Here is a 27470-nt window from a genome sequence, read left to right on the forward strand (position 1 = left end):
ATCCTAAAAATTTGTATCTGTAAAAAGCAAACTAGTAGTCTTCCAACTCTTAACTTGCATGTATTTTAAGGATTAGGCTTGGTGAAAAATTTCCGAGCAGGCAAACCTAGAAAGTACACCTTAAGTCTCATCAAATACAACATAATCCTTTTGATTACTGGTTGCAATGGGAAGCGGCTGCTGATTGCATAGGGAAAGGCCTTAAGATAAGCTTTTTGGATGTACTCAAGTGAGTTAGGAGCAATAAGAAAGTAACTTGTGTCACTGTAAGAAAGTCCGTGGGACTTTGCCTCAGTTGCAAACAATTCCTGAGTCACTGACTATGTGCTTAAAATTTGCCAGCAGATACTGTGTCTTCTGAGGAGTACTACCATCTGAAGAAAGTGTTTCTCTGCTTCTGTGCTGTCTGTAGTTTTTGATAGCTCATCTACTTTGAGTGATCGTACCATACTACAATGTCTCGAAGCATGCAGTTTCGTTTGATGCTTTTTTGCTATTTGGGGTCCCAGACTGCTGTGTCTGTCTTCTCTCTTCTTTTGGGTACCTTTATTGTTTTCCATAGTTGCATCTTGTTTGGTCACATGCAAACGCCTGTCCTGAAATTGAATTACTCTACAACGTAATTTAAGGTCATCCCCCGTTTCAGCATCCTGCGCTTTCTCTTGTGTGTTGGGTTATGTTGCACCATACTTCAGATGCGACAGCCATTTAATAATGTTGAAGCCTTGGCTCTGCAGGGGCTGAAAAGATCCCAGCAGGCTTGTTAACTTCTACTCTCAGACATTATGGGAAATATTTTCTCCTCCCTGGAACTCCTAGGCATCCTCTTAATTAAGGCTATAAAAATCCATAGCCAGGTATGTGCAAAGCAGGTTGAATTTTTTTTGCAGTTTTCCAGAGTTTATCCGTTCCTTCCTATTTAACCAGACGCTCCAGTGCCGAGTGAGTTATGGGAACGTAAAACGAATAAAGGCAGCCTGGGTCATGCTGGATACTGCATTCTTGGCAGGCAGCAAACTCATCAAATGCCTTCACCTTATTCACCATAGGGTTTTATTCTTTCTCCTGCTCTACTCGATATTTTCCTTTATCTGAGTCTCTGAAGTGTTGGACATTTTAAAACTTTGCACCTCTCCAGTCTCAGGACAGTATTCCTTTCATTTCCAGACTTCTGTGGTCATGGTCTCTGTTGTACTTCTATATAGGATCCCCATTAGCTGGTATCAGACTTCATTTGACTAGGAGCTATTTGTACAGAAATGAGAAAGATTATTCAGTGGTTTAGGAAGTGGAGAAGCAGTATTAGAATTTGAGGTGAAGGGGTAACTTAATAAACACTTAATTTTCCCATAAAATGATGGGAAATCCTAGGGAGTTTGGGATGGATATCACTTAAGATGAGGAAAGAAGAGCTGCAGAGTGCTCAAACTGAGAAGGACACAGAAGTGGTTGAGGGTTGGTTGTAACGTGCAAAGCCTTGGTGAGGGGGTGCCTGCTCCTCCGTAGGAGTGACTCGGTTACCGTAGGGCAGACTGACCAGGCGCTGGAGGTGATCTGCTGAGAGGAAGGGTACAATGGTAGTGCTGAAAATGGCAGTGAGGTCTCCCCTGGTAAGAAGAGTGTGGAATATATCTGCTGCTATGAGCAGGTTTGCCATTAGCAATTCAGGTGAGGAAGTTGAAGAGCTCACCAGTAACTCTCTTCCCAACACTTCTACGAGGGAAGGCCAAGACTTCATACAGCAGAAGGGGATCTTGATGAGGGTAAGCAGGACTTTCCACATGCCCTTGTTGATAGGATAATCCAGTTTCTTTAGCTCACTTTTTAAATTGACTAGAATTTATGGAGAGAATTTGGGTATCGGGGTGAACATGTGGTATGGGAGGAGTCGCGTGATCCGAACAAGTTGTTCAAGAGCTAAGGAAATGATAAAGGCGTACATACAGACAAGCTGACAAGTGTGAAAGAGGGAGGGGATGCTTGCAAATGAAAGGCTGAAAATCACGATTTGTTGCACAAAGGCTGCTTGAACTTAGAGGTTTCTTTGGTGGGGTGTACTGTGTGTCCTAGGGAAGCTGGAGCATGCTGACAGCACGTCAGTCTGCGCTATGTTAACACAAAGAATTTGCTCCGTCGTCACAAAAGAAACGCTCCAAAACAACTGTGGTTCAGTAACATCCGTCCTTCTGTATATCCCAACCACTGGGTGGGGATGCAGAGGTGGTGCAGCAACTGTGGTGGTTACAGGCTTGGAAGAGAGCTGAAGAGCTCTAGCCATCTGCGTAAAAGGTACAAAGGGGGCAGAACATGGTTATTGTGGTGCAGTTAAAGAGGTCAGAAACGGAAAAGGAGGGGCAGGGAATGCATGTTGTTAAATATGTGATCTCCAAAGTGAGTGGTATCAATCAAACAAAGGCTGTTGGTTTTAGAGTGAGCAAAAGAGGAGGGAATACGTTTGGAAGGGTTGCAGGTTTGAATAGCTAGCCACCAGGGAGTGGGTGGGAGGGGACACGGTGACACAAGCTCATTAATGATGTAAAACCTGTTTCCTCTAAATCACCAGTTCATCTGGGCTCTAGGAGGCGGAGATCACAGTTGGCTGGTTGCTTGGAAGCTGATGTAAAATAAATTGGAGGTCAAAGTCCAGCAAAGGTGACAGTGTCATGAAAATAATCACTGGGATGGGTCTTAATTGTCATCCTTGAAAATTTCAGAAGACATACCTGGGAATGAATGGGGTTCAGAGCCATTTACAGTCTTTTAATGTTTTTCCCTCCAGTCGGGAGTTGTGGTGACCTGCTCTATAAGAGTTTGTGTTGCTGCTCCTCTCCCTGCTTCTACTCGGACAATACATGGTGCTCACTGGCTGTGAGAGAGCCAAGCCAGCACCTGTAAGGAGTCTTAGGCATTAGCTGAAAATCCCTCCTCAGCCCAGGTAACTGACTGAGTACTGCATTTGAGTGAATTTATTTTTTCCTCTTTTTTTTTTTTTTTTTTTTTCTTTTTGAGTTTTTCAGAAAAAGAAACAAGCAAGCAAAGGCCAAGCATTTAAAGGACGTATTTTTCACTGGCTTTTTTATCGACAGCATATGAAAGATCCCAAAGGACAGAAGCAGTTAGCTAACCAATGAGGCATCATAGCTGATTTTAGGTTCCATGCAGGAGAAAAGGATGCTGAAGCCCCAGCAGCTCCAGGGGAAAGAGATTTTAATTTTGGTTTGGTCCTGTGAAAAGTGCCTCCCCTCTGCTTGGAGACCATTCGGTAAGAGATTAGTGTACCCCAGAGCAGCGGTTTGGAGGATGATAGAGATGTCAGCCTGTGAGCGCAAAGACTTGTACCACTGGATGACGAACCAGCAGGGATTTCTCATTAATGGAATGAATGTTAACAAGAGTAATTCTGTTTTGTGAGCTTGTGTGTGAGGGAAGGATAAATGATAGGGACTGATGGATGGTCCTCACAAGGATTTGATTAGGGAGAAGGTGAATGGCAGTGTGTGTGTGGGAGAGGGGGGAGGTGTATGCACGTGGTGCATCCATTGCAGAAGGCAGGCACACTGCTAGTTGATAATGTCTGACAGAGGAGAGACGGCAGAAGTAACCAGGCAGGTCCTAGGTGAAAGCAGAAGCTGAGCAGTGTTGTGGGTGTTTAATTTTTAGTGTCTTTTGCATTGTAGGGTCTTGGGTTTTATGTTGCATGGTGGTAACAAACCTGTATCCAAGAATTTCTCTATAAAACTTTTCTCAGTAACAGAGGGTTCTGCTTTATGCTAATAAAATGTTTGGCTATTTGATATTAATTCCCACAGTCAGTATGGGAGCACTGAGTGACAGCTTTTCTGACCTGCTTAGCATCAGTCTTGGCTCTGAAGTTACACTGTGTTAGGGCTTGTACGAGCCCTTCCCTGTCCCTGAAAAAGTGGGAGACAGGCCAGACCTACTGGTTGAGAGGCCAGGCGGGCAGAACCGACAGAAACAATCCCTCATCCTGCCTGAGGCCTTCAGGTGCCACCGGAATGCAAATAATAAATTAAAACAAGCAAAATAGTCACATAAGCTGAGTAGGCACTCTAGCAGGCTTAGCAGCTCCATCCTCAGGTACAGGAATAGCCGAAAAACTGAAGGAACTGCAAGAACTGCTCGAGAGGGATATAGAAATAGGGAAAGAAACGTGAATCTCTTTGGCAGTGAGATGCGAGAGACCCGCAACCTGAAAACCCAAACCTCTAATGTCTTCCATGCTGCCTTTGCCAGAACGCTGTTAGGAGCCCCTGCCTGTGGCCGGAGCGTGGCCAACTGGAACACGGCAGCAGGGTAGCAGACGGCCGGAGGAGTTCCCGACCCCGGCTTGCCCTGCGCTGCCAGCCCTGCACGCGGGGTGCCAGGCACGGGGAAGCCGTTGGCCAAGCCGGCTGCTCCCCTTGGGAGTGAGCGGGGCGGCAGAGGTGGAGACTTGGCTCCGTTCCTCAGCTTGCTGGCCAAAAGAGCTGCGCTGGCACAAGGAAGGGAGTGTGCTGGAAGGCAACTGCAGCCAATTACTCCCAGCCTGGGAGGGAAGGGGGAGAGGAGATTTGTTCCTTTCCAGGGCTCTGCCTCCATCCTAGGGCGACGCTTCTGCCTGCCAGCCTCGATGCAAGCCATGCTTAGCAGCTCGAGCTGCCCCCATGGGGTTTCAAGGCCGATGGTGGAGGGTGTGAGCTGCTCCATTGAAAGCTACTGTGGCTGCTCTCCGGGGTAGGTGCTCACCAGCACGGAGAGGGGCTCTGTCACTCACATTTCCTGGGACTGAGCTGGTTTTCTTTGACAGCATTAGTCTGGATTCCTTATGATTTCTGATCTGTATTTGCCATCTGTTTTCCCCAATGATGTTATGCATTTTTTCAGATCAAAAAAGTGAAGTTGTTTACCCATTCCCCAAATTTAATCTCATATATAAAGTGAAAAAAATTAATATATAAAATAAACTATGGTGTGGACTGAATGGAAATGAGGGACACATTCGCTTGTTCTTTCTCCTGTGGAGAAACATTACTCTTCAGATTAATCCTATTGATTTAGTTGGGGAGCTACTGCTTGCTGCTGATGTGGAGTCCAAGTGGCAGGATCTGTCCCTACAGTGGCAGGTCTCCATGACCTCGGGCACAAATCCTTTATTCCACAGCTAGCCCCACTGAAATCTCCTGAGGTAACCTCTGAGCGAGCTATTCATGAGGAGCTGGGTTTTCAAAACACAACCCTGACTTAGGAGTACATTTTTTAAATTTCTATTTGCAATGTCCCGTGGTGGAGGTTTACTTTTCACTTGGTGGAGCTGGCGGCAGAGAAAGTCAAATGAGTTTCCTAATCTGGTATGTTCTAAATCTGGTTTGTCTCAAATACGGCCTGAGAGATATGCAGCGCAAGTGGAAAAATAACTGCCAGCACGCAGATGCATGTCCTCTCAGAGCAAATAAAGCTGACTTTTAAAATAAATGTTAAATCTCATCCTTGGTATGAAGGGAGGCAGGCCTGTAGCTCAGGTATGGGGAGAGATATTTTAAGGTGGGCTGTGGAAACAAACTCACCAGCGAGCTTCTGACCCGGCGTACGTGTCCCTTTTTATCTGCTAAGTCCAATAATAAGCTTGTTATTAGAGGACATCTGTTACCGCCTGATAACACATACAAGCGAGCAGGAGCGCAGCGTCGGTGGGCAGCCAGGGATTTTGGCAGCTATGGGGAGCAGCAGCTTCGTGGACAGTTTCACACCTCGTCCAGAGCCGACTTGTCCCTCCGGTGGGCCTGCAGCTGGATGGGAGGACACCAGGAGTTTGAGGCACAGGCTGTTCCCGCCCAGAGCTCTCCCGTGCCAGCCGGTGTGCACGTGTGCCAAAGCTGCAACGCGTGCAGGAGCAGTGCCTCGTCCCCCCACAGCCACAGCCGGCCCCCTCGGTGTCGGTGCAGCGGGACTCTCGGCATACCTCCAGGGCAGGGAGCGGTCTGGAGAAAGGCTCTGCCTTTTCCTTCCTTTCACATTTCCAGGAGACGCAATTCACACACCCATTTCTTGCCCCCAAGCCTCCTTGCCTGAAGAAAAACATTCAAGGAGACTCTGTGTGAGCTGAATCTGAGCATGGGGAGGTTTTCCCCAAAGTCATTGCTGTAGGTAATGTATATTTATGAGCGGAACAAAGTAGGCCATAGATGCTTTCAAAGGCTGCTTTCCTCTCAGGGTGGCTCAGCATTTAGGCAAGTAAGGAAGGGAGATGCTGTCCAGACCACCTTCACCAGCACCAGAGCAGGCCAGCGCAGGAGGGGCGGCAGGCATCCTCTACCCGCCAGCCGGCGGGCTGCCCCTGCCGCCGGGAAGGGCGCCTGCCTGCCTGTCCAGAGATGGCGTCGCTCTGCGGGTCCGGAGATGGCGTCACCCTGTGGGTCTGGAGATCGCATCACTCTGTGGGTCCAGGGACAGCATCGCTCTATGGCCTAGGAGATCGCGTTGCTCTGCTGGGTGCCGGCATGTCTCAGAGGGACGCACGGTCCATTCCAGCCATGAGGCTGAGCCCATACCATCACATGTGGCCTGCGGCCTGGTGTTTGGCTGGGGAAGGGTCTTTCCGTAGAGGGAAATTGGGGATGGAAAGTGAGTTTTGGAGCACATGGATTTGCACCAGATTCTGTACTGTTTATATATCATACACATGTATCTGTACATTCACACTCATACATATATTGTGTAGATCCAGTGTCATTTACAGCATGATCAAGCTGACACCTAAATTAGCTTGCAGCACTGGAAATACAGGGCATGACTTAGAGGAAAAGCCAGTTTGCTTTCTCACTGGGATTTATCTCACTGTTCTGATGCTCTGCTCGTTTCAGGCAGTTGTGCAAGTTTTGTGGGACTGGTTAGACCTCCAGCCCACATTCACACAGGTGTGAGAACAGCGTATGGTCACTGGTTTGTGGTCAGTGGTGGCCAGTGTTTACTGGGCTGGCCTGCTGATTGATCCAAATTGCGTTTTGTGCAGGGGCCATGACTTTCCAGCTGAATTTTTTGGCCGTCATGTAGCACCTTATTTCTCCATCTCTGATCTCGTGTATATATATATATATATATACACACACACATATATATATGTACATATATGTGTATATTGAGTTATACACACACACATATATATACCTTAGTGGGCCAAATTTCGTGCTGGACATCCACTGGCCTAAGTGCCAAACTGCTTCTCTTATGGAAGGCATTTCAAGAAGTGGTTGTCCTCCAGGGTGAGAAGCTCACATGGGGTTCTGTGCAGACCTTGGTAAGGTCGTTTTTCCCTATGCAGCCAGCACTGGTCCCTCTGCTTTGGGAAATCCACCGGTTTCATTTGCCTTGCTATGTGAAATTGAGATTTATTAAGGACAAAGTTCCTTCACCACTGTCTATTTCTGTGGTTGTGTAAGTCTTTGTAAAGACTGTCAGGTAGCCCAGATCTCGTTGAACGTACCTCAGCTGCCATATACTTCCCAAAGGGCCTCTGTTGAGCTGGACCATTTCAGCCAGGACTCCTCAAGAGGAAGAAGGAATACCACATCTGGTCAATAATTTGCTGTAGCCAATGTGGGAGTTTGCTTCAAGGAGAGCAGGATTTTTGCTTGTGGATCAAACATCAAAGGATTCTTACATAATGCAACATCTTTTAACATCAGTAAAGTATTAGGTCATAATCATGTAGTGCTCTGATGTATTTTACTATTCTATTTTGTTTCTGAATGTCGTTCACCTCAACGCAAGTGATTCCCTAGCCTTGCAGAAGGTAATAATACAGGTGCCTTACAGTAAGTCTTGATTATGCAGCTGTGAATTTGGGCTGCACCCCAAGCAACAGCATTGCGAACAGGAGTGGCCGACTTTCCTGGTTCCTGATCTCTGTACCAAATCTTTCAGGTGGCTGCAAGCTGCGAGACTGAGAGAGCTGCAGAGAGAGGTATCTCTGGCAGCTTTTGTAGGCGTGAGCTTGCCGAGTGATGGGCCTGGGCAGGGCAAGCAGGCAGGCTTTGGGTGAGCAGAGCCTGCCGTCTGGCACCCCACGCCTTGCTCCGTCAGTCAGTCGGTCACCCCCAGGGGTCTGTGAGAGGCATCATTCTTTAATGAATGCTTTTGCTGTGAAAATACAGAGCTCAGCTGTCGAAACGGAGTCTCTGGTGAGGAATTTACAGCACCTGCCAGTGTGCTGTTTTCACGTGTGGGCAGCGTGTGCATGTACACGTTAAGTAGCAATTCAACAATTATGTTTCTGCGTGGGGCACCCAGGACAGATACATAGGTATTGGTTTTCCATTGCTGCTTAATTGAAGGGATTTTCACTCTTCTGTTGATTTTGATTGCCTTTTTTACCTCCGGCTCCAAAAATGTAGTGCACTTAGTTCCCTATCTGAAGCTGATTTTTCAAGGCAACAATTAAAATTTCAAGTTTCAGATTTTTGAACTAGTTTGAACTGGTTCTTTTGCAGTGAAAGCTGGCAGGAAGGGAACAGGATAGAGAGTTTGAAAGCAAGGAGGTCATTTCATCCCAGGTTTGCGCAGGGATAAATTCTGTCAAGCGCCACGCTTTATGGCATTACCCGCTTGGAGAAGCTGGGGCTGTGGGTTTCTGAGCATCCTCCTGGGAGCGAGCCTGCCGTTTGTCAGCATTTGCACCGGCACAAGCAGTGAAGGCTTTTACAGCAGAAACCACGTTGATCAACTCTGGTTCTGCTCCTCGCCCCCCTGCCCCCCCCGACCAGGCTTCCAGGGGGATCTGTCTTTCCTGTCACTCAGGTTAACGATTCCCCGCCGGCAGCACAGAGATCCAGAAACACGCTGTAATCTTGCTGAGAGTTTGATTCCCCAGCTGGGACTCCCGGATTTATACAACCAGGCGGTAGATGGTCATTGCGCTTAAGCTTGTACTTTGGTGTGCTGAACCACTAAATGGGCTGAAGGGTCTCGTTTTGTGTGGAAAAAACCTTGATTCTTGGAGTGGTAAAATGTATGGATTTCATCACATGAATTGGTTTAGATTTAACTCGATCCACCTATTCAATTTTAAAAGCTTTCTTTTTTGTTTAGGCGTGGATTAATAATTCATTCCCAAAATGGGGGGTTAGCGCAATGGATACTTAATTGTAAATGTATATCTTTAATTAGAACTTGGGGCGTGGATGCAAAATTCCTTATCTTGTAGTTTTTCAAAAGCACACATATTAAACCACAGCTTTGCCCTTCAAAAATATTATTCAATGTATTTAAAGGTCTGAATGACCTTTTAATCAGACATTGCACCTTTACTTCCAGCTGATATGACAACGTCTGACAGTAACTCAACCTGATGCTGCAAGAAAATAAATAAAGGCCATCCCAGTCACTATGTCTTTGTATCTCTCTGTCTAGCTGTGGTTTTGTGTTTAGGCAGATGGACCCACAGCAGAGTATTGTGTTTAGTTTTCAGGTGAAGGCAATCTATTGAGTTTAATATATTTGCATGTTTCGCTGTTCTCTTGAGGTCAATTTAGTTGTATGATTGTTTCCTGTCATTCTGAACTCCAGCCTCTTCTGCAGTCAACCTCTTTATAAATTATAAATCTCTATACCTCGCTCTCAGCAGCCATCTTACAGCCCACTCAAACGGGTGCGGATGGTCTTACAATTGCATTAGCTCTCCTCGACATACCTGGGGAGGAGGGCTGCTGTGCTTTGTCATTACTTGTGTTGTGCTAAACACACGTAACAGGGCAGAACAGGAACTGGTAAAGATGGATATGAGCAATTCCTACTGTTGGACCACCGACACAAAGAAAACTCATACTGGTCAGGGTGGTTGTATTCAACGAACCAGCTCATTGTCTTTGGAAGTTAATTTTCAGATGATTTATTAAAACCTAACATTTGCAGAGGGGGAATGGGTGTTGAATTGACCACAGGTCAGAATTCTGGTGGCAACAGCAGAAGTATTTTTGTCTCTGGTATTTCCATGGGCACGAGTGATAAACACAGCAGTAACAGCTCCCCTTTCATATAGCTTTTACAAAAAGAGGAGCCGTGTACTGCTTCAGCCTGACTATCACAAAATGGGCTAATTATTCAACAAAAATACTTGCTGTACTAATGAGTAGTTCCCTGGAATTCAGAAGGAAATATTCTGACATCAAGTACAATGCACACTGTATGCTGCTGGGTCCATGGATTGGATTTTTATGGAAAAACTAGGAAAGCATTTAAAAGGTCTTCCCTGAAACAAAAATGAAAGAACTCCTTCAAAAAGAGACATGGTAGTTATATATGACACCAGCAAAATCAGTGAGAACTCTTTCATTGCAAGGATTTATTTGCAAATTTCCAGAGTTTTGCTTTTAGGGGAATTTCATCAGACGTGATACTACTATTTGTGGGCAGTTCCTAATGAAACAAGTGCTTGTGCACTGGTACTGACTGGTACAAAGTCATCTCAGGGCTTGCTCTTGCCTGCCTGGTCAGTGCATAGTCATTAGTTCTGGAGGAGAGACGTGTGGGTCTAGATGCATGGGTTCCAGGGCACTGTCATCATCTCTTGACTTTGAAGGAGATTGAGGGCAAGAAGTACCTCACAGAAGTGACATTGCCGGCTCAGTGCCTCAGTTGTACTTTGAAGCTGTGAAGGGAATTTGCCTGTACTCAAATGTGTATGGAGGCACCTGAATGCAAGTGGATATCATTTGGGGGGGACAACAGGCAGGGGAAGGAGGGAGGGCAGCAACTCTGCAAGTAGGCTATTTCTGTGTAAGCCAAGGTCCAGCACATATGCAAAAGAAAGCACATGGGCAGCCTGGGCAGTCCCCCCACCCCCAGTCAGTAGGATGTTTCCCTCACTGAAATGAAGTCAAGGATGTGCTTAAGTGCTTTGTGCGTAGCAGCCTAAACGTGGAAGGAGGTGACCAGCCTGAGGTTTGAAAATGCCGACCTCTGCTCCCAAGGCGTCTGTAGACACAGCACACTTTCTGAGTGACAGATCAATGCCTTCGTTATTCCCCGATCAAAAGAAGTGTTCTTGCCAAAGCATGTGTCTAACCTGCAAACTCACCAAGCCATAGTTGTGCATCCAATATGCCAAGACACAGGCAGAAACCATTGTACAACTGTGTGGTTATTCTAAAAGCACTGTCTGTTTTCCAGGAGGTTTTTTTCTAGCAATGTTTACATTTCCATGACTACCTTGTTTAAGTAACTAAGGAGAAGACAGCATGTTAGGTGTGTTATATACTGACTACGATGTATCGTGTGTGATCCTAAAATGGTGTGTGTTTGGAGAAAGGATGTTTCTATTAATTGTCAAGCAATGTGAGGCATCGTGTTGTTCCTAGATAACTGAAAGTATGCCTAAAATGTAAAGGAAAAGAACAACTAGAAGAACTAGAAGAATTTGCCAATGCCGCAAAAGAAAGCTTAACTTGTTTTCTTGCTTTTTTTTTAGAGAACACCTGTTCCCAGCGCTGAAGCATTCCGATGGTTCTTTTAAGCAGTAGTGTATCTTATTTTCAAGGCAGTCGGAAGTGAATGGCAAGCTAAAGTCTTGTTTTAAGAAACTGCTTAGTCCACCATTGAAGAATATACTCAGATACTATTTTCATTTATGTATAGGGGTTTCCTCAAAAGCAAAAGACAAAAATCTGGGAGCCTGGGGAATTGGCCAGCTTCTTCACATTCAGTACACTGATTCTTTCTTTGATGTAACTTAGCTATACTAGTGAAGTTGTTGTCTATTTTTAAAGTGGCTGTAAAAAAAAAAAAGTTTGGGTAAACCCCTGCTATAAAGTCATGTATCTTTGAAAAGTAACATATCTATACTTCATTTTCAAATATATGTGTTTCAGTACTGTAAACTGTACAGATAGCCGCTTGTATTTTGTGTGTTTAGACACAAGGAGACAATCATGTCTGAGCATCTATGGAGATTAACAGTTTGTACACAACGGTGTGGTTCTGCGAGTTAAATCCGGAGCAATAAATTCTAGCTTTAACTATTATTTTGCTAGTTGTTTAGCAGCAGCAGCAACAGCAGCACTGTTTTACCATGCATCCTTCCATAGAGACTTGATGCCAAGTTTTCCAAGATAAAAAGATTGTGATGCATCTAGCAATTACCTTCCATCGTGGTGGTGTAACAGGGGAAGATGTAACTTTTAAAATTAGTCTTTCAAGCACTATATTAGAGTAGTGGTTTGTGCACTTGCATTGCTTCCAGAGGAGCTTTACAGAGGGGTGTCTCTCCAAAAATGCTGTCTGGTGTCTGACTCACTGTTCACTGTGCTCTGAGGTGGAGTGCCCAGCATAGGCAGATGTGCAAAACCAGTCGTCTATATAAAGGTTGTTGTAGGATGCAAAGCAAAGTGAGTACGAGACCTTAGAAAAAATTATGACTCAGCTTAATTACTCTTCACCTATGAGTACTTATGTAACGTTTTCAGTCAATGGAGTAAATATTTTATAGAGTGGAATGCCATATTTTTGGTCCAAGTGGAGCTCTTCAGTTAAGTTGAGCTTTGACAGTTGGACTGGTTTGGGTCTCGCTTGCACTTGTGTTCGTTTGAGAGCCTGGATATTTTTGCGGTATAAAAATGAACTTTTTAAAAAAAGTTTAAAAAAAAAAGACTGCTCCCACCCACACGTTTCTTGGTCCACTGGTCTCGACTTTGCTGAACGGCTGATCCCTTAGGCCTCCAGAAGAATGCTCTGACGTTCTTCTTCCTGCTCTAGCTGCGTGGAGTAAATGTCTGCTCCTTGAAAAGGCAGCACATGGACAGATATAACTCACATGTAAAAAATACGGAGGATACTGAACTTAGGGATACTTTGTGTCAGTAGATCATCACTTTTTATTGCTCAGCTTCGTCATACCACTCATGAATAAAAAGGCCATCCCATCAAAGTAAGCGAATGCTGTTGTACCATGTATTTGATAGATTTATCATTTTATACAAGACAGGACTACCAGTAGTTTCACAGACAAAGTGCTGGGCATGGAAATAACCAGTTAATGATGCACAGCACGTTCAGATCTCCTTACTGTTTCAGCACTTTCTCTGTTTTTTGCTAAGTCCTTCAGCCTTCGGCCCCTGGTCACGCTCACTTGATGAAGCACGTGGGATGGCTGGGAGCGCTGCGGTGTGGGACATGTGCAGGCAGGGGAGGGATCTCAGAGGGCTGGCGGGTGTTGGGAATGACCTGGAAAGTGCAGACTGAGGGATGGAGGAGGAGAAACCTCCTGAGGTCACATATGTGTGTCAGCAGGGCTGGGCAGAGCGTGGGTGACCCGGGGTAACTGGAGGAGCGTGGGCGGGCTGGGCTTACACCTGCGTCCTCAACTTAGGGTCAATGCATGTGTCTATGTCTTTGCGTTGTATGACGTCACATACATGGCTTCAGAGATGGAATGTCACGCTTGAAATGCTTCTTATCGTGGTACCCCTCTTGCAGTTTCTAAGAGATCCTCGGTTGAATACTCATCCAATATCCATTTAATGAGCTTTACATCTGTTTGTATGGCAGCCGTGTATGGATTTTTTTTGTTTTAGAGACTTTTTCGTTAGGGCCTCTGTTGCTGACCACTAGACTGATATGAGCTCTGTAAGGTCTTCTCTACCAAAACGCTGATTGATTTACAAACTGAAGCCTTATTTGCACATCTGGCTGGTAAGCTTGCCTTGCCTTTTGGAAAACTGTGGTTGCTCTTACAGAAGCAGAGGCAAAATTAAGTTCAAGCTACATTAGGTGTACAAAGATACTCATAGCAATGTATTTACTGTCTAATACCCTAATGTTGCATGTCTTGATGTGGTTTATTTTTTTTGTTTTGTCGTTTTGTTTTAAAAAACTGATGGATCTGTATATTGTAATTGTGGTGTTTTACATGTCAATTCAAAATTGTTAAACAAAGAAACAAGCAAACCTGTCGATTATTGAAAATGAACAAGAGTTGATTTTTCCTTGATTTACCCATATGGTTTTCATTTCGGATGTTGTTCCTTTGCACCATCAGATTTTTAGGTTTTGCTGAAACAGTATTTACATGATGTAGTGTGCATAGAGCATTTTAATTAGTGATGTTTGAAAAAGGAAATCCCTTTTCTGGCCTGTCTCTCTCCACCGCAGCCCTACCACCCCCACCCCACACCCCCCCAGATTTATACACATATTTGTCAATCAGGTTATTGTCAAGTTCTAATTACCAAATTTGTGCTTTTCGTGAGGTCCAGTACCATTTTCCAGTGTGAAAATTTGTATTCCTCTCTGTCTTTCATTCTCACAACGCAAAAAAAAAAAAGGTGAGGGGGGCAAAAAAAAAGCAGAACATACTTTTGCCATCTTCTAGGTGTGAGCACTAAGCTTAATGGAAGCATTTTTGGCATATCCCAGATAAACTTACAAAAAATGGTAAGGCTGAAAAGAAGGCACATGTACCCATACTGTCAATTAATAACAGACCCTCCCTATGAAGGAAAATACTCCCTTTTTTACAGAACCCCAGTATGTAAGTCCTACAATTAATGTTAAAGAATATAAAGTCTTTAAATGGGCTATATCTGTAATCAAATAATGAAGAAAGAAAGTAGTTAAATGAACATACCATTCAGGGTCGAATGCATTCAGCAAAAAGCAGTAGTGGGTCTTTGATCATGGTTAGATGCATAGTGATATCAAACAGTGGGTTCTCATGTAACAGCTAAATGTTTCAGATTTTGTTTTTATTAAATTTGGCAGTTTCACGCTGAGCTCTACTGTATTCTTAGTGAATAAAAGACAGCTCCTGTGTTCGAAAGTACTCCATTTTCACAATTGCAGGGAACTAGGAGGGTTTTTTCAGAAACACGGGCCACAGAAATGTACTCCTTTCACAGTGTTCTCCTATTTCTGAACTGTGCAGTTATCTATTAAATTTTCTAATAGATATTTGTGTAAGGTGTATGTATGCTTGTGCAATTATGGAAAAAAACAGTTTTGGAAAACAGTGTATTTATGAAAAAAATAATCACTTATGGGGCATGTACAAAACTGTATAAAAACATTCAATTTGCCCAGTAAAGTTGTTTTTGTGATATTTCTGTGTTGTTGAATAAAGGACTTTAGTATTCAAAATATCTCTCTTTTTCCATAAACAGGTTTTGTTTGTGGGATCTTAAATAAAGAAAACCTCTTTTTAAAAAGAACCCTCAAAATGAGCGAGAAGGTCCAAATGCTGACCTGAGTCTTGCGTATGGGAATGAATGCTTATGAAGTGACAGTACAATAGCTACAAAACTAATTCCTTCTCAATTGGCAATTGATGGAAACCCCATAAGTTGTATACCTGAAGGTACCATTGTACTCTGGATTTTTTAAAACAGCAGAAAAAAATACCACCTTTTTAAGACTAGGAATGTTACACTGAGATTTTGAGGCTACGAAAAGGTTAGTGAAGTAGGAGCAAGACAGATTGCAGAAAAACCTTCAACCCTTTAACACAGACCTGGGTTGTATAAAAAGGGTGGACTAGTGAGGGTGATGTGATAAATTAGCAGTTAGCTTCATAGGGAAAAGTGTATGAAGGTGAAATTTCATCTGTAACTCTTGCAACAAACAATAGTCCTGATATTAGATCATCCTGTTGCTGTTGGAGTATTTGGGATTACAAATATGGTTTGTGAGAGAATGACAATAGTATCTTCCTTTTTGCTTTACTGCTTCTCAGTTCAAAGTTCTGCTCTTTACCTGCCTCGTAAACTATACATAGCAAAGGAAATGGTTTCCCCTTGCCATTTCCCATACTACTTGCTGACATTAAAGAAAATTCAGACAGGTGGGAAAGTTCGTGACTGTGCCGGCAGCATGTCACCTGATTTTGGTGAAATTTGGAATGTCATTTTTCTGTGAATATTCCTTTAATAAACAGAATGTCTGCTCTTAGGTGCCAAAAGAGGATTTTGGAAGGGTTTGAAACATGAGGTAGGTCCTTTGGTCTGTGAGATTCCTTCAATGCCAACTGATTTTCCAGGGGGAGCCTTGGTGTATCCTTTTGTTTTTTAAAGAAAGCAACAAAAGTGAAAGAAATAGCAGTGGATTTTCCACTGATCCTGTCTGCTCTCATCAAAATCTGCAAGGATATGTGTTCTTGGGAGACGTAGACCGCTCATTAGACAATGCCAAGAGTGAATCTTGAGGTCTGTTTGAAGAGGAGGAAAAGGACTGCCGGGTTGCTCAGGCATAGTCAGTGATCTCTGTGGATTAAATATAGAATTCACAGGGAGGAAATACACTCATTTCATGAGATGGTCGATTTGGAAGTGGGAAGAGGTCTCTGAGTTCCTATTCCTTTAATGCTTTCTCTTTCAACTTTTTTTCCCCTCGAGTATTGTTTTATACTAGTCTGAATGAAAAACATCCCTCAGCTCCAGAGAAATACTCGCCCCAGATATGAACCTTGCAGTTTAAAACTACCTCTAGCTTTTTATAGCTCTTATTTTTTAATTAAAAAAAAAAATCTAAAAAAAAAAGACCCTAGACAACAATCAGGTAATTCTTCAAAGCCAAAACTGACAAACTCATTACTGAGCCTATTAAAAGGAAGGAAAATACCTTTTTGTATTGAAGTTCAATTCTTCTAGGCTGTGTTGTACTCAGTTTGGTTTTGCCACTAGCCATTTCAGTGCTGTCTTAGATTTTTCCAAGAAACAAGTCTGAAATTATGAACTGTCTAGTGATATGGGGCAGAATACCTTCTGGGAAGCTCTCGTCCACCCCATATTCCCATGGGCTTTACCAGATAGCTCGTGAAATTGGAGGATGTTATATAGGTGACATAAGTTCTACCTTACTTCGCTGTAAGGATCTACTCGGTAACCAGTGTGTGGTCAGCACGGATAGATGGCCCCAAAATCTATAAAGGTAAGAAATACATCTTCTCGGTAGTAGCTGCAGAACGTACAATAAAGTTTGAGACCACTGGAACTATCTGAGGAAAGAAAGGTGAAGCTCAGTATCAGCAAAGATGTCAGGATCCGCTCCGCCATAGCTTTGTTTCTGTTTGCCATTTGGTTTTTAGGATGGACGTGCTCGGCTGGGTAGCTGGGTCCCTCAGCAAGGCAGTTTTGCCTAAGATAGGCAGAATGAAGGAAATGTGGGTAGAAAATTGTAATCTTGCAAGACAAGGATCTAGCATGCTTAAAGGCGCTGCGATGTTCAGGAAGTATTTCTATTGCTCTTCTAAGTGTTCAAATGATAGTAAAGGATTGTCACATTATTCTTAATTTAATAATCAGGAACAGTTTGTCATGTCACTGCCCGTTCCCTGAAAAAGGGGCTTTAGAAATTAGCCTTAATGGGTTCCCAATAAACTTGGAAGGTACTTCTTAGTCTCATGACTTCCCCATAAGAGAGGATGCTGTAACTGTGGGTTCATTGGCCTGCATAAGGCCTCTTTGACTTGCAGAGTTAAGGGTCTTTGCTAGAAAATAATTCAGCAGATTTCTTGTGGAAAGGTCCGCAGGTGTCATGTCAGCCAGGGCCTGGATTAATTATTCAGTGCAGTTGTCCCCAGCTTGGTTTATGATACATATAAGCATCCTATATTTGGGAAGAAAACACCTTTCTTCCTTTACTCCTTTAAATCTGCTCTTTTTACAGAGTTAATGACACTAACTCTCTGCACTTCTTCAGGAAACCCCAAAACATTAGAAGAAATACATCTTTTTGGCTAGACATTTTCCTTTGGAAAGAGAGACAGAAGAGTTAGTGCAGGTCAGAAAGCCCCATTGCTTGCCTAGGTCTCCTAACACAGGTGTTCTTTGCATCGGATGTAGCCTGTGAGCAAAGTCCATACATCAGCTTGGCAATTGGACACAACCCTACAGAAGATCAACACCAAAGCAAACAGGACCCTGTGGGGTACATTCCTACCACCGCCTCCCTGGTACATGCGACACACAAGTTTGTGCCAAATGTCCCACGCCCCTTCCCCTCCCAGGGGATCAGGTTTGCGATGCCCAGGAGGGAGGTGAGCCTCCCCAGATCTGATGAGCAGGTAGCACGCTGGAGGGTTTTTAAGAGGAGAAAAGGTTTACTTGTCCAGACAGCGACTAGAATATCTCAACCCACGTGTCTCGCGTTAACTTCTGTTTTCTAGCTGGGAGTGTCTGAGGCCACCAGGCTTTAGGAGAAGTAGCTGGGCTGTTGAGTATACCTAGTCTCTTATGTGCCTACATTTTAATAGTCATACCTAGAGATTGATAGTGAATTTGACCAGCTGATATGTTGACTGAGAATGTACTGTTTAATGCAAAATTGTAACAACTAGCTTTCAACCTGGTTTTGGAGAATTAGTGGGTAAATAACCTGATCTAAAGAAATGTCATCCACATTAGGAGCTGTGAACTAATTATTGCTTTCTGATACTCTGCTCTTACTTGTTTTGCCTTTTTATCCTGATTGTTTGCATTCCTAGGACTGATTTGCCTTTTTGATGCAATGCCATGTGATCTGCTGATTAATTTTTGTGAGCAATCATAAACTCCAACCTATGGCTGACTCGGTATATTTTTATGCTACGCTCCATAAACATTCATTCATTTCTTATGATTACTGTGTGGAAACAGACTTTTACAGGCTAATAAACTTGAATTTGAACTGGATGAAGAGTTTCCTTGTGTTACTTCTTTCCTCTTTTTAAGAAAAAAAATAAAAATGGAGACAAAGTGCAAACCTTGATTTAACTGGGTCTCTGTAGCTATCTCCACAGCTGCTATCAGTAGTAAACCTGGAAATACCAATAGCAAAATCTTATTCTCAAATTGATTTAATTGACAGTGAAAAACACTCCTTGTTTAGAATAAAACAAACTTTCCTGGTTTAGGGCTGGGAGAGAGGGGGAAGGGAAATGAGGGGTTTTCTTTAATTGGTTACTCTGGTGTCTTCTCTCCTGTAGACCTGCTTCCTTAAACACGCTGACATGCACAGAGCAGCTTCCAGCTGAGACCAATTAAGCAAAGCATTTGCCTCCAGTATGGCTCACTGGCTCTAGCCAGGCGATGCTCATTGCAGTCTGTGTGTCGGTGCAGGGGACAGCACGCGCAGGCAGGCGACCTCTCACCAGACAGAGGTCCAGGGCAAGCATCCTCCCACGCTCCTGGGGTTCAATGCTCCCTGACCTGCAATGCACGGCAAAATTCCGGTCAGAAATGACTCTGTGGGTGACGGAGGTATTTTCTCTCTTAGATGGCTAGTTCAAACTCAAACAGCTTGGAAGTGCTGATAGTAAGTGTAGTAAACAGAAGGAATATGAGTTCTCATGTTGTAGCTGTTTAAGGCATCTCAATAGCCGAGTAAGCTGGCAGTAATTGGTAACCCTTTAAATGGTCTCTTCAAGGAGACCGTTGGGATGGAGTAGCATTTCTGCAGGGAGAGGCAGCAAGGCTAGAAATAGGCTGGCCTGATGCCTACACACGACTACATGTAGACCTCTGGTGTAAAGAAGTCAACATCCTTTCCATATGTCAATCTGATGCATGTCACAAACATTATGCATAAAAATTGTATTTTTCAGACCACTGGAGGCCCAGGGCACACACGTGATCTTAATCTTGCCAAAGAGCATACAGGAATTTGATAGCAGAGGGAGGGCTAATGCTTTGTCAACTTTCAGGCCTTGGATGCAAGCAGTGAGATCAAGCATCACTGAATTGTGCAGCTGGACTAGACAGGACCCAGCCTCCATAGGCACTGAACCTGCCAGGGGCACAGCCGTCCTAGCCAGGGATCTCTGGGGAGCACCAGCCTGGCCCCTGCCTTTCATTTCCTAGTTCTGCTGGGAAGAGCGACTTTTATAAGATGGGGATGATCCCGAGGCAGTCTCACGACAAAGATGAAGCATCAGCAGGATTGTTAGCTGATCATTTTTTTCCCTGTTGTGACCCAGCACATCTTACTCCAATAACATAAGCTAGAATTCAGCAGCTGAAAGAAGAAGAGGAGCCAGGGAAAACTGCAGCTCCCCCAAGCCAGGCAGAGGAAAAAGCTCACTTGCTCACTCTTACTTTGTGTTTTTACGGGGTTTCCCGCCCCCCCCCCCCCCCTCCCCTATATTTCCTTCCTTTAACTCCTCCCTTCCCTGAAGGAAGGCAGCTCTGGCAACTGCTGTGGCTCCTGCTGCCAGGTCCCCAGCTGGGTCGTTCACATCCCAGGAAGGCGGTGGGGCTGCAGCTGTACAGAGGCTTGAGCTCCCAGAGGCTGGAGCACCTGCAAGGTAGGTAGGGTGCTTGAGGTGCAGAGCGACACCCCAGCAAGTGTCACGGGCAGGAAGGTAGCAGTGCCCTGGGGCTGCTGCTCTTCTGCCTGCACCAGCAGTTTCCATGGGGAAATGGTGGGGTGTGTTGGCCTGAAGCAGTCGATGCTGAACATTTCACATCCCCAGCATGGCAGGGGCAGGAAGCCAACGCAGATTGCAATGGTAGCAGTGAATACATAGGCTACTTCTGCCCTAAAATGCTGGCACTGACCAAATCTAGGGGGGCTTCTAAGGGGCAGAGAGTAAGACATGTGCTTGATCCGTCACTGGTGTGGCCTAAACTTTCCCCTACCAGAACTGAGGGTTCTGCAAAAGAGGATAAAATAAGCCAGGCTTTAGTTTTTTTCCCTAATTATTTTCTTGGAAACAGCTGAGTTGGTTTTGCTAGGACTTTGAAAGCACACTGAGCTCAAGGCAGACACCTTGCGTGGAAGCTTTCAGCCCACAGAATTAAAGGTCTGAATAAAGCTACAAACCACCAAAGACAGGACATTGTAATAGGCACTTTAGGTGATGTGAACTGCAGGTGTTGCCACTGGCTTTGCTGGTAGTAAAAGAGGGCGCGAGAAGTGCATTAACTCTGCAGCATTGCATGAGGAGTCACAGGCTGGTTCTCCACCGGCAAGGCTGGAGGTAGCCAAGGTCGGTTAGTGCTTTTTGGGTAGGCGTCCCCTGAGCATAAAACTTGTATGATGGAAAGCATAGCCACTGGGCAAGCCAAGTGGGAGGCTGTGGCTCCCGGTGCAGCAGCAGCCCTGGCCAAACAGCTCACCACAGTTGCTAAATTGTGCCCCAGAGAGCAGGTGGGTGAAATGCTGGCCTGGCACATGTGCCACATGGGCTTTCACCACAGTTTCTGCCTCTGGCTTGTCTGAAAAGAGCCGGCAGCCCAGCTTGTCACCTTCCCGCCCCGGTGTGCTATGCACAGAGGCAGGCTATATCCAGGATGGTTGTTTAAAGAAGCCTCCCGAGGGTGGTTGCAATGCCCCAGCAGAACTATGCCAAGGGGAGCCGCGGCCCCCTCCTCGCTCCCCGCCGCTCGGGTGTGAGCCGCCACTGTGTTTTGATGCGACGATCCAAGCTGCTGTTCTGACACATCGCTGCTCCCACCGCAGTCACTGCATTTCTCTTCTGCTTTATGTTAAAACAAGGAAAGTGTTTAAATATTTATTACTGCTAGAAACTCCAGAAGCCAAGTTTCATTTGTGTAAGTGACTGGGATTTTTTTTTTTTTCCAATTGTCAGTAATAAATCATTAATTATTATTTTAACGTTGTTGTTCTCCCTGCAATGTGTCACCTTCCCACCGACTTGGCGGCAATCTTCATGAGATGTGGGATGTACAGCGCTGTGGTTCTTGCTCCTGTGGGTTGTTACTGCTCCTTCAAATATCTTGTGCTTAAACAAAGTGGGCGTTGGTGTTCCCAGTGTCTGTTGTATCAAAGGGAGATTTTTTTTTTCTTGCTCTTCCTCAAGTCATTTTTTGTGTCCAAGTGCCTTCTGCTGCCATTACCACATCTTCAGAATTGGAGTCTGCTCCTGCCCCTCTGCAGACACAGGAGGCAAAACTCGTGTGGCTTTCAGCACCCAGCGCTGCTGCATTTGGCCGTTGCTGCTGGACGAGTGTTTCTGCTCACCTCGGTGGGTGCACTGAGCTGTGCCAAGCCTCAGTGGTCCTTCACACAGGCTCTAAGCTTCCAAGCAGCATAGCCTGGAGTACAGAGCCATGCAAAAGCAATTTTGGCAGCCATGGTGCGTTGGCATTTTTCTTAGATTACTCTAAATGTAGATCATTGCTTGCTTTCCCCTGCTTCTGCCTGCAGATGAGGAAGGAGGCGGCTGGGGAGCGGCAGGCTGCACCCGCGGGAAATGGGAATAGGAAACCTGCACTGGCAAATGATTCTTGTTTGCTTTTCTATCCCAGAACGTGAAGTTTGTCTCTTGATTTCCCTTTTTCCAATGACTTTCCCTTGAACACTGTCATTACCACTTGTGCTTTAGCCAGAGAGGACTGTCCCAGGGAGCAAAGTCGCTCCTTATCTGACCCTACCAGGGGCGTGCCTGTGCCTAATGCCACCACTGCCGTATTCGCATAGATTGTGGCTGAGCTGGGTACTGGAGCTGCCAATGGCCATGGAAACCAGGTGGCAAGCTGCTCAAGGCTGTGCTCTAACTGGGCTACCCAAAACCTCTGCTGGGAGCTGGGGAGGATGCAGGGAAAGAGCTGATGGGGTCAGGGAACCTGCTCTTGCCTGCTGTGACTGCAGGAGCCGAGCATCCCCGGTACAGCCCATGGGGCTGAGAGGAGAAACTGCTCCTCTGGCCTGAAATGTACCAGTGAGGACTGCCTTACGAGGTCACCAAATGCAGCTGGCTGGCTCCCAGCTTGCTTGAGAAGGACAGCAGCTGCCAAGCTGGGAGGTACAGGGCTGCCCTGGTCTGTAGAGATGGGGCTTCTCTGCTCCTAGAGCTTGGGGCTGGGGACATCTCCAGGCAGAGAAGCAGGGGCAGAAAGAGACACCCATGTGGGCACGTGCTGGTGCACACACTTACAGGTATGCCTGCAGCCGCTTCTGTGCCCGTGTCCCAGTCAGCCCAAACACACTTGGCACAGCCCAAAGACCATTTTTGCTGTCGAACGCACTGGTGCCACTGTGTCCCAGAGCATTTGCACTTGCTTGTCATGTGTGTGGATGTGTGAGTGTTAATAGGCAGTGCTGTGCTGGAGATTAGGTTTGTTATTCTGACTCTAATTTTCTCTTCTTAAAAGATATGCCATGTAATTTGGCTCTGTTCCTACTCCTTCCCTTCTCCTTCCTCTTCCTTGCTTCCCCTTCCTCTACTGCCCTTGCTGCTGAATGGTCCCATAACCCCCGTTTCCTTATGGGGAGAAAAAGAGAGAAGACCAAGATAAAGTTAGACCTTGATTAGTGCAGCTGAGCAATCCCATCAGGTCTGGCCTTGCTCTCCCTGGAAACCCATACACCAGTATTGCAGCAAGGCAGGGAGCTCCTCCCTGGAGTATTTCTGCTGGCACCCCCAGCTTGCTGCTGGAGGAGCTGGGACTGCACTGGAGTAAACGCAAATGTAACAGCAGCTGTGCTCATAATTTTTTTGGGGAGGTGGGGAGATGTGAGATTTTGCCTCCTTTCCACGGGATGGAGCTTCACCTTTGCTGCAGTAGCAGCTCGTGGGAGATCCTTTCTGGGAGACAGGGCGAGCTGTGGGAGCCGGGATGAGCTGCCAGGGCTCTGCGGGATTCGCCGCCTGGATAATACATGGCTGGGGTTCAGCCTGAATGGCTGGCTCACGTTGTGTGGTCACAGGAGTGGTCTGCCTAGGAGGGCTAAGATGAATTTTTTCACCTCTGGAGGGGCCCAGGAGCAAGGGGAGCCCAGCCCCAGCCCAGCAGTGCCCAGAGCTGCTCCCAGGAGGTTTATAACAGGGAGCCCAGCTTTGGGTCAGGATCCTGAGCACTGCCAGGGCATCCAGCAGAGCTGTGGTAGTGACGGAGAGCTTTTGGTGAGAACGCTTTAGCCAGGGAAGGAGTGCTGAAACACTGCTTAAAACATGCACCCCCACAAATAAAGGTATGGCAGCTTTGGGGAGCAACCAGGTACTAAAAAAACCCTGGGTGCCGCCCTAACCAAATGCATGCAAGCATCACTTGCTGTGCCGGGAAATGTGCTGTCAATCTGTCCCACATCCCTTCATCAGAGGAAGGTGGTAGCGCTGCGAGGAGAAGAAATAGGAGAGGAAAAAAAGCCTGACAACTGCTGCCTGGGTGTGTGTGGAGGAGGCAAGCATGGGGTCCTGGGTGCGTGGCTGTGTCCCTGTGGATGCACTTGGGCTCCTGGCCCTGCCCGCGGCTGCAGCTGGGCTCTCCTCCCTTGTCACAGCCATCCCAGTCAAGCACCTGCCTCTGCCTGGCTCCTCAAGAGGTGAAGTTGCTCCTCATAGCCCTTCCCAGTGGCTGAGGAGCCTGGCAGGGTCTAAGGGATCTGGCCACACCTCCAGGAAAGGTCCTGCAAGGAGGTCCTGCTCCAGCCATGGGGCTGGCATGGGAAGGCTGTGGTGTGACACAACACCAGTGCTGGCTCTCAGGCTCTGCACTACATGGTGCTGCTCTGGGCTCTCTTTTTCAGGTTTTGGTGACATTTTTGCTTCATTTCTGCTCTCACGGACACCTGTCACAACCAGCTCTCAAGCCTATTTTTACTTTGACTCTTACTTAGCCCACAGAGGTGTATGCAGCACCTAGGTAGGGCACCAGAGGAGGAATTTGAGGAGCTGCAGCGGTGTCCAAGTGGTGTGTTGGAGGGTCCCTGAGGCAGAGTAGAAGAGAGGACCTCAACCTCCACCGGGCAGTGGCAGCCTCTTCCCCCAGCATGTGCAAGGAAAGCCCAAATCTGTGCAGCAATAAATGGGGGCTGCTCCTGGGTTGTGGCTACCTCCCATGCCAGTGCCTCTTCTGCACCATGGGCTTGGCCTCCAGCATCATTGCCCATCTATCGATCCAAATAAGTATTGCTGTCTTTGCACAAGCCGCTATCGCAGACCAGCACCCCTCTCAGTCTCCCCAGGTCCTTGGGGCACCGGCAGCTGCTGTTGCTGGCAGGGCTGCAGGCAGCAGTGTGCACGTGCCCACATGTGCAGGGGAAGGCGCCACCAAACACTCCTGGTGTTGAACCATCGACCTGTGCTGAGCACCACAGAAAGAGAGTGGGCTGGTCCGCACCAGCACATCTTCCCTTGCAGCCACCAGCCAGTTTCTAGTGAGACAATTAAACTGTGTTTCCCTTAACAACATGGCTGTATAATTCCCACCTTCAAAAAGGTCATGCTTACTGGAAAGGTGATTTTTCTATTCAGGTGCTGATGGTATCTGCATTGCACATGAGTATTGCAGGGTGGACCTGAAGTCTGGGCTTACTTCTGGTTCTTCCTTGATCCAGGAGCATCTTCAAGTGAACCGTATTTCAGATGCTGGCAGCAACTGGGGTAGGAGTAATTTGCTGGGCTGGGGTGTCACTCAGCAATGAGCGGCGGGTGACAGCCGTGATCAAAAGGGACATTTATTTGCCTTTGGGATGGAAGGGATGTGACACCTCTTGTCAAATCCCATCTTTGCAAATTTGGGCTGTGAGGCAATAAGGCAGAGGTCATGGCAAAAGGCCAAACAAAGCATTTGCCCAGGTGCTGGAATGACACAAACATGGGACGGGATAGTGGCAAGTGTGAGGAGTGGCTGGTTCACTTTCCACGGGCTGCTCCCCTTAACAGCTCAAGTGGTTTTCCCAGTAATGGCTTACATGCAGTTTTGACACACGTACACCTGATTTTGCACCTTGGTGATACTTTACACCACAAGAGTTACTCAGAAGACCAAGGGATGTTTCACATGTCACTCTCTGGTTTGATGGTGCCCCATGTGGGTTTTCACTGCTTTGGAGGCCTCTTTGAGAACTGGAGGTGCGCAACCTCTCTGAAATATAGGTATAAGCATGGATTTTTAAAATGGATTTAAACAATTTCTTTGTTTAAATATGGACTCAGGTCTGTAGTTGAGCTCTGGTGGCCAACAGGGACTGAAACAATATGAACTAAAAGTGATCAATCAGCTGTGGGCCATAAGGGACTCCCATGACCTGCTCTGCTGCCGTAAACATAAAGACAGGAAACTAAACAGATCAGGAAAACACAGGTGAGGGACTTCCACGCCTGGGGAGGTGAATCAGGGAGGTGAATCGTGCTGGGCTGCAGCCCAATGCCTGCCCCATACGGGGCATCTGAGTTAGATCCTGGGTCTCATCACCAGCGACACTGTGGCCGCCCCGCAAGGCTGAGGCACATATGCAAGCCCTTCCCCTGTCCTTTCCTTCTCTGGCCCTGCCTGTGCTGATGAAAGCTGCTCTTTTTCAGCATTTGTGGAAAAACCAAGCCTGCAGTTTACAAAGACCCACTCAGCTCCTCTTTTCCCATCAGTAAATGCATATAACCAGCACTTCGCACCATTACACCTCCTTAGAGATGCAGAAAACACATAGGTTGTTTGTTTTCACATATACCTACCTAATTGATGGGTTGAGAAAGGGGAGGCGGGAAGGGAACTTCAGCCCTATTAAACTGTTGGGAATTGCGTGCATTAGATTCAAGTGTTTGTATTATAAATACTGCAAGGAGCTCAGGCGGCGAGCAAGCTGGCTCTCGGCATCTGGGATAAAACCACCAGCGATGGTGGAGCCCTTTGTAAACATTTGCATTTTTCCAGATGCAGGGGATAGTTGATCCAAACTACATGCCTGGAATTTAGCTCCTGTGGCCAGCAGCAGCGTTGCCTCTGCACTGGGACAGCACCTTAGGCAGCAGAGCCGGGACGTGCACGCATCCCTGCCTTGCCTGCCCAGTTCTGTTTGCCAAAGGAGCTGCTGGCAAGCCGCTCCCTGGGTGTAAATACCCACAATCTCTGCAGGTGGATTTTTAAATCTAGAATTGAGCTTTGCAGCTCTGGTCTATTTATATACAGTGTGCGGGGCAGAAGTATATTCAGTTGAAATTTTTCAGGGACCAGAGAGATTTGTGGCTTATGTATAGATGAGCATAAGAAAAAAAACCTCCCAAAACCACCCAGAGATTTTTTTCTTTTTTTTTCACTTTATGCCTGCACACCACGCTAACGCTTAACCACAAGGAGAGCGGCTGAAAAGCCATGTTCATATTTCTCAGGTAACACTGATGGGTTTTATTTCTAGAAGCAAGGCTGCATCCTGCGAAGTCATGGCACCTGCGGGGAAAAGCGCAGTTATTACGGAAAACAGAACCAAACAGATCCCACTCTGTCTTCCCCTCATTTTAGGAAGTTGCAGTGAAATTCAGATGGGCAAAACCTTTTGGAGCCTTTCACTTTTAAATGACACCATGCGAGCCCTCCTAGGTTAGAGATTTCTCGCTGTGCTTCTCCCCAGACCCACGTCCTTAATTGTGGGCTGCTGCCCCCCACCCCCTACATCCTGCTCAGGCCAGACAAGCAGTCTAGGGCATTTCGGAGAGTTGTCAGGTGGATTGGGCCGTGCTAAGTGAAGTGTGCAGGGAGGAGAGAAGGGGAAAGAAAAATACCAGGGCTGTGTGCCAGTTCTTCAACCTCTGGTAGGGTGACAACCTTGTAAGG

The sequence above is a fragment of the Leptosomus discolor genome, chromosome 4, assembly GCF_034619465.1.
Source record: "Leptosomus discolor isolate bLepDis1 chromosome 4, bLepDis1.hap2, whole genome shotgun sequence".
In the NCBI taxonomy this organism is placed as follows: Eukaryota; Metazoa; Chordata; class Aves; order Leptosomiformes; family Leptosomidae; genus Leptosomus; species Leptosomus discolor.